Here is a 12,832-nt window from a genome sequence, read left to right on the forward strand (position 1 = left end):
TATCTGGCGCCACTCCCCGACTACTGACAATAAGGCTAAATTAACAGAACTCTCCAAACACTATAAAAAAGAAATAACCAACACAAAAAAAACATATTCAATGATAGAATTGCAAAAGCTAGCTCCAATACTAAGGAACTGTTTTCCATCCTCCGGGAAATGGAAGGCCCAATTCCACCAACAGACACTATCCCCAAGGATAAGCCATGGTGTACCGCAATTCAAAAAGCCCTCCTAAACAAAATGACTAAGCTCCAGCAGAAAATAGCAATTAAAAAGGCCGCTCTACCCTCCTCTGAGCAACATCCATCACCTGACACAGGGCGCAACACAACTACACCATTTACCTTTAAAGAATTTTCTATCCTTGCCACAGAAAAAATCATTCTCTCTTTAAAACCTTCAAACTGCAAGGACGACAGCTGCCCGGCACAAATTATGAAGGATGCTGCTAGAGACCTGGCCCCGTTTATCTCCAAGCTCATTAACGCTTCTTTTAAAACTAATTCAGTACCCAATAACCTTTAAGAATCTTGGGTCCTCCCCCTGCTTAAAAAGCCAACACTAGACCCCACTATCCCCCCACTAACTACAGACCTATCACCACTGCCCCCTTCCTACTCAAAATTGATAGGGTGGCATATATTCAAATTATTCAGGAATACCTAGAAGTTAATCAGCTACTAGGATCACGACAGTCTGGCTTCCGCCCACTCCAAAGAACGGAAACTGCCCTGCTAGACCTCAAGACTCAAATTTACGAGTTGAAGGACAAGGGACAAACTGCTATGTTACTTCTCCTGGACCTCTCCGCAGCGTTCAACCTAGTGGATCATGCAGTCTTATGTAACCACCTTAGGTCGGTGGCGCACTTTTCAGGGGAAGCCATAGCCTGGGTCTAATGACTCTAATCCTTCCTGGCTAACAGGACAATGCGAGTCTTTTCCCCATTAACAGCTGCTGACCCAATTCAAATCGCCTGCGGAGTATCCCAAGGTTCCTGTGTCTCACCTACTATGCACAACATCTTTACTAAGCCTTTGTTTGACAAATTGGATAGACTGGGTATCACCTACACAAATTATGCAGAGGATACCCAGATCCTTATCCCCCTTTCGGGCAACTTTTTGGAGGACACAGCCTTAGTAAACAAAGTATACCTCCTCATTCAGGCATGGATGGCATCTCATGGCCTCTGCCTGAATGACGATAAAACCGAGATACTAATCCTAGGCTCTGAAGCAAACATAAAAAAACTTAGCCCTAGCTATGCCGCCTTCAATATTGACAACAATCTCTTCAAAGTGATGCCAGTGGTCAAGACACTAGGTTTCTATCTTGATGCCAGTCTCTCGCTCAAGAAACAAATTAATTCCCTTGCATCTTCCACAGCCTATACCTGTAAGCTTATCTGAGCATGCAGACCATTCCTCACTACCTCGAGTTGCATCACCCTGGCCAATGCTCTCGTAATGTCGAGACTAGACTATTGTAATGCTCTCTACTCAGGTGCCAACAAAAATATCATCAACAAATTACAAAGAATGCAAAATAATGCCGTAAGAGCAGCCTTGAATATCCCTATGAGAGAACACATCTCGGATGCTAGAAGAGAGATTCCTTGGCTAAAAATATCTGATAGGATTCTCCTAAAAACCACCTCCCTCACCTCTAAATGTTTAAACAACTTAGCCCCACCCTACCTTGCTGATAGGATAAACAGAAGATCGCCCACACGCCCAACAAGAGCAGCCAATGCCCATATCTTGGAAGTACCCAGATTTAAACGTGTCACATCTCGAGGATCTAGCTTCCCAGTTATTGCAGCTCAAACCTGGAATGCATTACCGTATGACCTGAGAAAGGAACAGCCTTAATCCAAATTTAGACTCAATGTAATCAAATGGCTACACACGAATGACTGTTAGCTTACCTCTCGTTACATGCACTGCTGTCTCTACTGCATGTTTCTTACCGTGCTTCCTTCCGCCATTGTAACTATCCAGGCAGCACTTATTCTCCAACTGTTTTGTATATTATATGATTCATTGTACTTACTCTGTAACTAAGCTTAAGTTGTCTTGACCTCTGCTGCGCCCCAATGCCCAAGGGTTTGGTGCGCAATAACAAATAAACAAACAAGCAAATATTACAAATCTTAAAGATTTGGAGCCTACAAACTGCTTCTGCAATGTGCCTACAGAGTCTTTAAATGTCTGCATGGAATAACCCGAGTGACAGGTGGGCAGGATCCCGAAACCTGTTTTTAGATGCAAGTGTCAGACTTTTTTATTGTAACATGCAAAAGGAGAGTTCAGGACAGAGGCCTATAGTTTGGAATGGATGGGGCTTGGGCCTTAAAGACACATTTTAAAGGAGATGTTGAAACTACGAGTTGTAGTAAACAAACTAACATTTATGGTCCCCCTCCGTGTCGTTAATAGAATTAGAGGTATGTGTACCAATCAAGTATTGGTAATTTGCATTAGCTCTTCAATTGATTGGCCAAACATTTTAGCTGTTACTGTTTTGCTAGAATACGTGTTCTAAATATGTGTCCTTACCATAATTAAACATTTTATTCACAATCAAAAAGACTAACCTTGAATTGGCAGTAATATAAACAGTTTCACTTTGGTTGTGTTTGTCATTCAAATTGCATAACCATTATAGAGTGCCAGTCCCACGGAGATTGTATCTAATAACCCATGTTTACTAAGTGTTGATTCACATCAACAGTTGTTGTATAACCTCATAAAAATGAAGGACAATAAAATATGAGACAAGCATATTTTGTATTTTTATTATTTATGGCAGGGTTTTGAATATATATTTTCAGGGGGGGGGGGGAGAAACCATGCACTTTTTACAAAAAACACATGTATGAGCTGTGTATATACACAAACACATTTAGTCATTTGGTAAGCCAGAACAGGAGCAATAGAACAGTAAAAGCCCAGCATCCTTTACATATGCTACTGTGATTGCTTGACATCTGCCTCGTAACATATTGGAATTTTGGTGCACAATTGAAATTTGCAGGCAATCACAATGAGATATATTTGTTACTTTAACATATTTTCCAATGATTGCACAGAGTCGGTTTTATTTTTGTACTGACAGGTAAGAGGGCTTCCAGCAGACAAATATATGGCCAACAGGCAAGCAGCCCTAAACACACTTACTATTAACCAAACATCTCCTTTGCACCATTACCGCTAGCAACAAACACATTTTTAGGCATGCTCCAAACCGGTGAACTGGATTCTTTGTGGCTACACACTACTGAAAAACAGTTGTTCAAAATACCTCAAGTGTCTTGATATAACCTACTACGGTTTGGAAGAGATTATGTTTTAACATGATTGTAGACTTGTCAAACACAAACATGGCCATGGCTGTCCAACAATAGGGATTCACCGTCACAATTTGAAAGTGTATACTGCTCCGTTGTGATTAAAATCTTGTGTCTGCACCTTGGGGTCAAGGAGTTCATACTTATTCCTTGCCTCTTGGAGAATCCCTGGACTCCTACGTGACCAAGTCAAAAGAAGTGACCGTTCCCCCATTTAGACACATCACAATGTCATTCTACTAGGGAGGCATAAACCCTGGGCAACCTAGTAAACTAAGATGGCCAAGGACATAGCACACCAATGCCTTGATCTACTAATCTTGAACAGCAATGCGCAGAGTGTCTGGAGTCCATATCAGTGCAAGAGACCTCTAATGCAAAGTTGCTTCTGAAAATTAATGTAACCTGGTCTCTCCATATTATTTAAACATACTTTGTTAAAACACTTAAAAAAGAAGAACAAAGAAACCCCAAGCAATTAGCCACATAAAATGCACAAACTCTAAATTGCCTTGATAAACACTTACAATGCCACTTGTATCACATGTGCGCACATGGGTTAAAGCATGGCTTCTGTCATACATTCATTAAACATAATTGCAGCACTATTGAGTTAAACTTATGGCAGGGTTCATTTATTGCGTCCACTATGCAGCGCCATGGAGTACAGTGGAAGATCGCTTTATACAAACCGGGAACATTACAGAGGACAGTGTACAACGGAATTATTCAACCAGTGGCAACACGTATCCATGTAGAGTCTCATTCTGATGCAGGGTTGTTTACAGATCTGGCAAACACGAATTACCGTCCCCTCAAGGATCATAAAAGCCACTGAGGGCTAAGTCCATATCTACAAATGGCATCCCAAATTGACACAAAAGGTTCTCTTGGGCTTTGCAAAAGATTAACGTATGCCGATGTGGGTGGTACAGTGTGGATTCCATGGACTAGGACCTTGACCAAATGATCCTCTGTACTTGGACACGTAATTCTAAAATCAATTCAATTTAGCTATAGTGGTGTTCCTTGATGATGTACACAGCCTAACAGATGACCTCAAACTATGGGTAAAACAACTACTCAGAGTCTTCGAGCACTGAGATTTCCAAAAGAGCAGGTCTGTGCAAAGAAAATTCCTGACACTGCCTTACCATTTACATTCAGGTTCAAAGTACGTTGATTTCATATGTACCTTTCCACACTACTCAAAGGATCTACTGTAAAAATGAATCCTTGCAGTTGTGCTATTTAGAGCAGACTGTCTAATCCGCACAAGGTTCCATTGTAATCTATGTCCACAAATGTCAGTCTGCCCGTTTGTGCTAAATTACCATCCCAAAAAAGTAATGCATATGGGGCCTCATTACAATTTTGGCAGCGGAGGAAAAAAAAAATGGCAGTAATTCCGTTACCGACACTTTTCTTGCACTGCCAAATTGTAATTTCTGGTGGATTTACTGCCAGTGGAATTACCACGTGGTAAATCCGCTGATGGGGAATTGGCACCATTTGTATTCCTGCGGTCACTCTACAGGATCAAGTGGTTGCAACAGCAATTGAGTTTGGTAGTATTTTGGAAGATTTACCACTGTAAAACCACCAAATCGTAATGAGGACCATTGCCTCTTTTCATTATTTCCTAACCAATTATATCTCAGGCACCTTAGGCTAGTTGCATTCGGGCCCCCATGACAATGCCATGAAGGGCAGCGTTCTGCATAACCTAAACAAAGTATTAAAACTGCATTCAAATTATTGTCCGCCTCCCATAAAATGTTAGCTCATTCACTAGTAATTTTGCAACACTTGCAGTATTGCAGAGCTCTTTAGGATAAATCAGAGTGCGTTGTGGTACCTGTTGTAATCTGGCAGGTTTTGTGGTAGATGCTTGGCCAACCTTAAATCTACATTCCACAGAAGCAGCATTGGTGATTATAACATATCGACCCAGGAGATTATTTTGCTTTAACACATTCAGTTTTATGTTTGACACTTCATGTGATGTCGCAGACATTACCACATCACACAAGTAGCCATTGTTAGCCACATGCTTTGTCTGATGGAAGGTTTTGCATTTAGAAATGCTGTTTGCGGTTTGTATCCCAACGACACAGTGAATTAGTGTAAAACATGCGGTTGTTTGCAAAATCAGATTTTGAATCACTGTCTACATTTGAAAATGGACCTGCAGCACAGGGGCGCTGTCGAGCAGCCAGCCAAGATGGGCGACTAGCTCGAAACTCTGTGCAGAGTGGCCACCTAATCCTTGTTTCTCCCAGCCTGGCGACGACATGCAAAGATTTTACTGTGATCCGGGGACTTGTGGCGGTACCAGGCGCTAATGGAAATTCAGATAGGAACTCTGCTGTACTTGGGGGGAGGGTGGGTGGCTGCACAGCACCGCCGTGAGACAACTGGCGAGTGCTGGAACAGCATCGATGTATACTAGTATGGGGCGGCTCGTCGAGGTGCTGCTGGGCCTCTGAAGAGCAAAGGGGTGCCTGGATCGTGAGTCCGATCTAGAGGCGAACGTTGTCTGCTCCAGCAAGGGATTATCCTGTGGTGAGGAGAAGTGGGGGGGCGAAGACCGCTGCCAGTGATTCTGCGAGTGGAGCTGCATAGCGGGAGAGCGGTGGCACATTGCACGCTCTATACCAGTGGGGAGCCTTTCTTCAGCATATTGGAGGCAGAAGACTGGCTGTGCCCTGCGGCGCTCTTCATAGGTTTCTGCGATCGGGCGAACTGCAGTGTGTTGAAGCACCAGAGTGCTGACACTGTGCTGGAGCATAACTGGAGGATTTCACAATTACCGCTGGAGCATGGTGTATGGCTGCCCGCGTTGTGAAGTTGTGCATTGTTGAGGAAAGTGTTTCTTTTTTTGACGGTTCCTCACTAGATGGTTATTTTAACAGTGTATATGAATGGACAGGTTTGGTGCCCACATATACTCCTGCATATAGGTTTGCACTCCGAGTCCGGTGATGCAAGAGTGATTCTCTCTGGATTGTTCTGTAGAGTAACTGTAGGGAGAATCGATTGAAGACCCGCAATCACCAGGGGTTCCGGCTTGAAGAAAGATGACGCCATGGATAAGTTTGCCAAACCCACTGTAGTGTCCTCACTCGCTGGCGGCGATGTGCAAACTGCAGAGCAGGCTCAGAGCTCAGGCCTGGGTAACCTGATTGATTTACAAGGCATCATGGACATGATGCAGCAAGGTTTTGCTTCAGTAAGAGTTAAGCTAGATGGCATCACTGAAACCATGTCGTCCATGCTATGGTGTTCCCTGCCTGTCTTAAACTACAGCATAATAACAAATCCTTGTTTTTCACTGTTCCTGAGGAGGCAATCTCCTTTATCTCGATACCCTCATCTAAGTCTGGTGGTCCTTTGAAATTATTCCTGGAGCGGATTGATGCGATCACTGATCCTTATGTGGATGAGTGGATGGTATAGTGTAGGATGTTGCCAATGGGGAAGTGGTATAATCCAAGTAATAGGTCCACCCTGCACAGAAACAGTTGTCCCCTTTGCAGGTGCAAACGGTTGTAGTTCGACTACGGGTTGGGAGAGGGGGGTGTTTAACCGTTGGGCTAAAAATGACAAAAAGGCACTTGGGTAAGGTTTGCAAGAAATTGACAGTATCACACATTGATAGGAGGTGGAACCTTGTATTTTATTTTGGAAATGGCACATACCGCTGGTTGGAGTTGCTCAGTTAATTTGCTCATTTGGAATGTCTGTGGTTTGGGAAATCCCATTAAGGTGGGTAAGATAATGGTCTAAGTGAAACCGAAAGGTGCTAATGTTATCTTTTTGCAAGAGACGCATATGATGGCTAAACAGGCAGAACTATTTGCACCATGGTGGGGGAGGAATAGATCTTATACGTCCTATTCGACGAAGGCCAGGGGGTCATGACTTTAATACGCTGAGATATACAGTTTGTGCACCTGGGTACAAAGATTGACGAGGGAGGACGATATGTATTGGTGCATGGTACTCTACGTGGGCGGGAAGTACTCTTGGCGAATGTGTATGGCCTCAACGTTGTTGACCCTGAAGTTGTTGACGATATATTTCAATTGTGCGCCCAGTATCCATTGGCCTTATTGAACAGAAGGGGTGATTTGAACACTATTAAGCACAACCTTGTAGAACATTTCAGATGCACCTATGTGTCCTACTAGAGCGGCACAGGTTATTTTGGTTCATATGGGTGAAATAGACGTGCTGGATGTGTGGCGTACGTTGAATGGGACCGGGAGGGAATATAAATATTACTCCACTGTACATGATATACATTCAAGAATTGATGTGTGGATGATATCCAGTGTGCTATTGCCTATGGCGGAAGAGCGTTGCATATTCCCTCGCACATATTCAGATCACTCCCCGATTTCCCTCTCTTTGATGTTATCTAAAGAGGATGGGGTGTGCCCTCACTGGCGATTTAAGCCTGCTGCACTTCAGGATCCAGTGTTTGTTACTACTCTGCAGGAGCATATCGCCACATATTTTGAGTTGAACGATGGATCGGTGGGATATGGTGCAGTCTTAGCGCAGGCTTTTAAGGCATATATGCAAGGGATTGTGATCTCACCTGAGTTTGGGGTGTTGAAGGCGATAAGAACTGAGATGTGAGTTTTAAAAACTTTACTCTCTACATTACAGGTCCAATATGCTCAGTGTCCTACTTTAACTTTGCAGCATGATATTAAGACTAGGTTGGAAGCATTCTGCGAAGCCGCCGATAGAGAAATACAATATTTTGATAGACCTGCCATGGCGAGGCAGTATGGCGAAGCTGATCGGCCAGGTAGACTGCTTGCTCGGACAGTACGGAGTGAATTTGGGGATAAACTTATTCCGTGCGTCAAACTACTGGATGATACAGTGGCACATGCAGATGGGGATATTAATACAGTGTTTGATCATTTTTACTCGGATCTATACACGGCCAAGACCACTGCCCCCTCTAGCCCCTGCCCCCCCCCCCCCCGAGACAGATGAATACTGGGATGGGATAAAAACGACTTCACTGTCAGAGGAGTCTAGGGAGGTGGTTGAAGCCTCATTCACGATTGAGATCAAGTTAGCGATCAAGGAACTCTCAGCGGGAAATCCCCAGGGTCAGTTGGCTTTGGCGCAGAATTTTCTACAGTATTTTGTGAAGAGCTGGCTCCCCGATTACTGCGGGTATGGACAGAGGCACTAGAGGAGGGGATATTGCCAGAGTCATTAAGCGAAGCGATCATTATTCTTTTACTGAAGCCGGATAAGATTGTGAGTGAGTGTGGGTCTTATAGTCCTTTATCACTCATCAATATTGATCCCAAGATATATGCCGGAATTATAGCGATGCAAATTTCCCCTCCGATGCCATATATGGTGCACGCTGATCAATCCGGATTCATACCAGGCCGGTCGACGGCTTCTAATGATAGATGTTTTTATGATGTTCTGGCACAGGTCCCAAGGGATAGTCGAGCGGTGGCTGTTTCACTTGATATACAGAAAGTCTTTGATACTGTTGTGCTTGGCCTTTCTTGTTCCATGATCTTGAGAACTATGGGCAATATCCTCATTTCATTTCGTGGATCCGCTTGTTATATAGACAACTGTTAGTTTGTATGTGTACGAATGGTAGGAAGTCACCGACCTTTGTATTAAATAGTGGGACCAGACAGGACTGTCCCTTCTGTTTGCATTGGTTATTGAGCCTCTGGCCGCTTTAATCCAGGGTAAATCATGGGAGGACAGCTCAGCGGCAACATGCTCGCCTTGGAAGCAAGACGACACGAAGCAACACAGGTTTGTTCCCGGGTCCGCGCTTACAAACCTCTGGGTATGTATGCGCGTTATAAATACGCAAGTAAGTGTAACGCTCACCTGATTCTCGCAGAGGCGCCGGTCTTGACTGGGCGACTACCGTATCTCCAAAGGTGATGTGTAGCACCCGGTTGGCTCTTGGGCTGGACCTCTGTGCACTGTATGCCTGACGTGTAGAGTAAGATGTCTTAGGTAAGTGAATGCCGAGCTCTCCATCTGCCTCGGGGCAGGGTGCTGTAACCAGTTTCTTCACTGGATAGGTAGCGCAGGCCTCTTGACTTCAGAGGACTGCTGTCCGTCGTTTACTGCACGAACGGTAAGTTTCGAGTCATTCAAATGTCTTTAAAGTCTTTAGTAATGATGTCTCTTGTTTTGCAGGGTTCCGGCGATGGCGGATGACGGGCTGAAGTGAGTTGAAGATGGAGCCCGTGTGATGAATAGAAGCGCCTGGAAGCACGTAAGTAAGCGCTTGTTGCCTGCTTCACGATGCGCTCTAACTGTCTTTTTATTTTGCAGGTACGAGTTCGGAGCGGCTGCAGGGTGCCGGAATACCCACTGGATTAGATGTGGAAAGGAGTAATGGCACGTGAGTATTAAAGTTCCCCAATGTCTTTAAACGCACCTTGTTTTGTCTTTCAGATGCGGGATGCAGCACCGAAGGCCTCCGGAGCGTGCAAAGAGTTGGTAAGCTTTTGTCTTTCAGATGCCGGAATGCAGTGTGAAGACCTCCGGAGCGCACGAAGAGTAGGTAAGCCTTTGCCTTTCAGATGCCGGAGTGCTAACCTGTTCTTTCTTGTCTTTATAGGTGTTGCTGAAGACTGGATTCAGGATGGTAAGCCTTTGCCTTTCAGATGCCGGAATGCTAACCTGTTCTTTCTTGTCTTTATAGGTGTTGCTGAAGACTGGATTCAGGTTGTTAAGCCTTTTTCCTTAGGCCCAGGACCGGATGCAGAAGACACGATGAGCGTTCTGCTGCAGAGGTTGCAGAATAACGCAAAGCAAGATTCATCCACCGGGTGTGGTTTAAATAGCCTCCTGTAGTGCTTCGGTGTCTCCTTCCACAGCCACGCCTAGGTAAGAAAAGAGTTCCTGCTTTCCAGAAGAGTTCCAGTGTTCTGAATCTAGGGAGTGGCTCCAGCCCCACCCAACAGGAAAAGTAGTTCCAAACAGAAGGGGATCAGAGGCTCAACTGGCAGGCAAGTAAGCAGCATGGTCTGCTGCAGGTAAGTCCACCCAAGCATTATGAGCCCGGCGCTTCCAGCGCTGGGACTGGGCATATTTATGAGCCTGGTGCCACTGGCGCCAGGACTGGGTCCAAAAGGTCCCAATTGGGACTGGTTGGCACTCGGAACCTGGGTTATGGATCTGCTTCCAAGAGAGTTGGGAAAACCCTGACCTTTTGGAAGCAGAGATCATGACACTAAGACAAACAACTACGCAACTAATTCCTGTAACAGCGCCTCGATGCCCGCGGGCTGTTTGAGCGCTTTAAAAAATGCAAAAATAAAAAAAAATATATGACAATGCATTACTTATCGTAAAAGCATTTCTGATGGTTGTATCTGCTTAGATTCACATGCTGTGCATAGGTCCAACATCCAGTGGTCACTGCGGAGTATTGCATTTTGTTTTTCGTAGTCGAAAAGGGGACGTCGACAAGACGTGTCTGAAACACTATCCCTATAGTGACGTGCGTTGTACCCACAATCCCTCACGCGTCGAGGTCCCTCCGTTTGTATTTTTCTGCCCTGAGGGAGCCTTCTAGACGTGAGTGAGTACAGAAAAGAGAGATATAAAAGGAAGTCTATGTTCCTTCCATTCGAGCGGGGAGGAAGGGGGGGGCGCATGTGAATCTAAGCAGATACAACCATCAGAAATGCTTTTACGGTAAGTAATGCATTGTCTTCTGATGTTTGTTAATCTGCTTAGAATCACATGCTGTGCATAGACTAGCGAGCAGTACCCGGAGTTGGCGGTGGGTTATGAGAAGGAACAGTAGAGAAAAGATGTCTTAATACTGCCTGTCCCACCTGGGAGTCAGATCTCGAGTGTGCATCTAGACAGTAGTGTTTTGTAAAGGTGTGCACAGAACTCCAGGTAGCCGCTTTGCAGATGGACTCAAGAGGAACATTTGCAATGAATGCTATGGACGCCCCCGTGCCTCGAGTAGAGTGTGCTCTTGGCTTAAATGGCAGTTCTCTCTTAGCAAGAGTATAGCAGAGAGTGATGCATTGAACAATCCATCTATAAATAGTGGACTTTGAAACTGCATCCCCTTCTCTTCCTGCTGCCACCGAGACGAAGAACTGATTAGTCTTCCTCAGTGGTCTGGTTCTTTCCATGTAGAACATGACCGCTCTGTCACATCTAGTGTGTGCAGACTTTTTTCTCCCAAGTTGGAAGAATTTTGAAAGAACGTTGGTAGTTCTATAGACTGGTTTACGTGGAATTTCGATATGAATTTCGGAGCAAACCTTGGGTGCGTGCGTAGAACCACTTTATCTCTGTGAACTGTAACGAAGGGGTCTAGAACAGAAAGAGCCTGTAGTTCACTTACTCTCCTGATGGAGGTGATAGTTATTAGAAAAGCAGTCTTAAGAGTGAGGTGTTTAAGAGATGCTTTGTGCATGGGTTCAAATGGTGAGCCCATGAGTCTGGTAAGTACCACGTTAAGGTCCCATCCGGGAGCTGGGTCAGCTATCGGGGGGTGTATTCTCTTTACTCCCTCCATGAAGGCCTTTATAACAGGGATCTTCCACCACAACACTTTCAGTTGGGAAGTGGTGTATGCAGAAAGTGCCGCTAGGTGGACTTTAATGGAATTGAACACTAGACCTGAGTCCAATAAATGGGTCAGGTATAGAACAATATGTGTGGGAGAGCAGTCAATCGGGTTGATGCTCTTTCCTCTGCACCAGATGACAAATCTCTTCCACTTGCTAGAATAGCAGTGGCGAGTGTTAGGTTTTGTGGCTTCCCTGAGGATGTCCATGCATCTCTGCGGGAGCTATAGATGTCCAAATTCTATGATCTCAGGAGCCAGGCTGCTAAGTTCATGTTCTGGGGGCATGAATGCAGAGTCCTGCCCTTGTCTTGTGACAGCATGTTGTACGGGCAGGGGAGTTTCACTGGGGGAGATAGAGACATCTCCATCAAGTGAGCGAACCATGGCTGTCGGGCCCACACTAGGGCCACCAGTATCATGGTCACTTGTTCCTGGTGCATCTTGTGCACCACCTTGTTGAGAAGGGGAGTCGGGGGAAAAGCGTAAACAAATTTCCCTGACCATTGAATCGACAGACCGCTCCCCTTGGATTGGTTCTGGGGGTACCTGGAGGCGTAACTTTGGCATTGTGAGTTCTCCAGGGTTGCGAACAGGTCTATTTCTGGGAATCCCCATTGCGTGAAGACGTCGAAGACGATGTCTTCGTGCAGTCGCCATTCGTACTCTTCGGGCAGGGGGAAATCTCTGCTGAGTTTGTCTGCCAGCAGATTGAGTTCCCCTGGTACATGTTGTGACAGTAGGAACATGTTTTGTTTGAGAGCCCACTTCCATATATTTTGGGCCAGTTTGGACAGTCCTGGAGAGTGGGTGCCCCCCTGCTTGTTGATGTAGTACATGGCTGTGGTGCTGTCTGTAAG

This window comes from Ambystoma mexicanum, chromosome 4q (genome assembly GCF_040938575.1).
Source record: "Ambystoma mexicanum isolate Mex_15411 chromosome 4q, UKY_AmexF1_1, whole genome shotgun sequence".
Lineage (NCBI taxonomy): Eukaryota > Metazoa > Chordata > Amphibia > Caudata > Ambystomatidae > Ambystoma > Ambystoma mexicanum.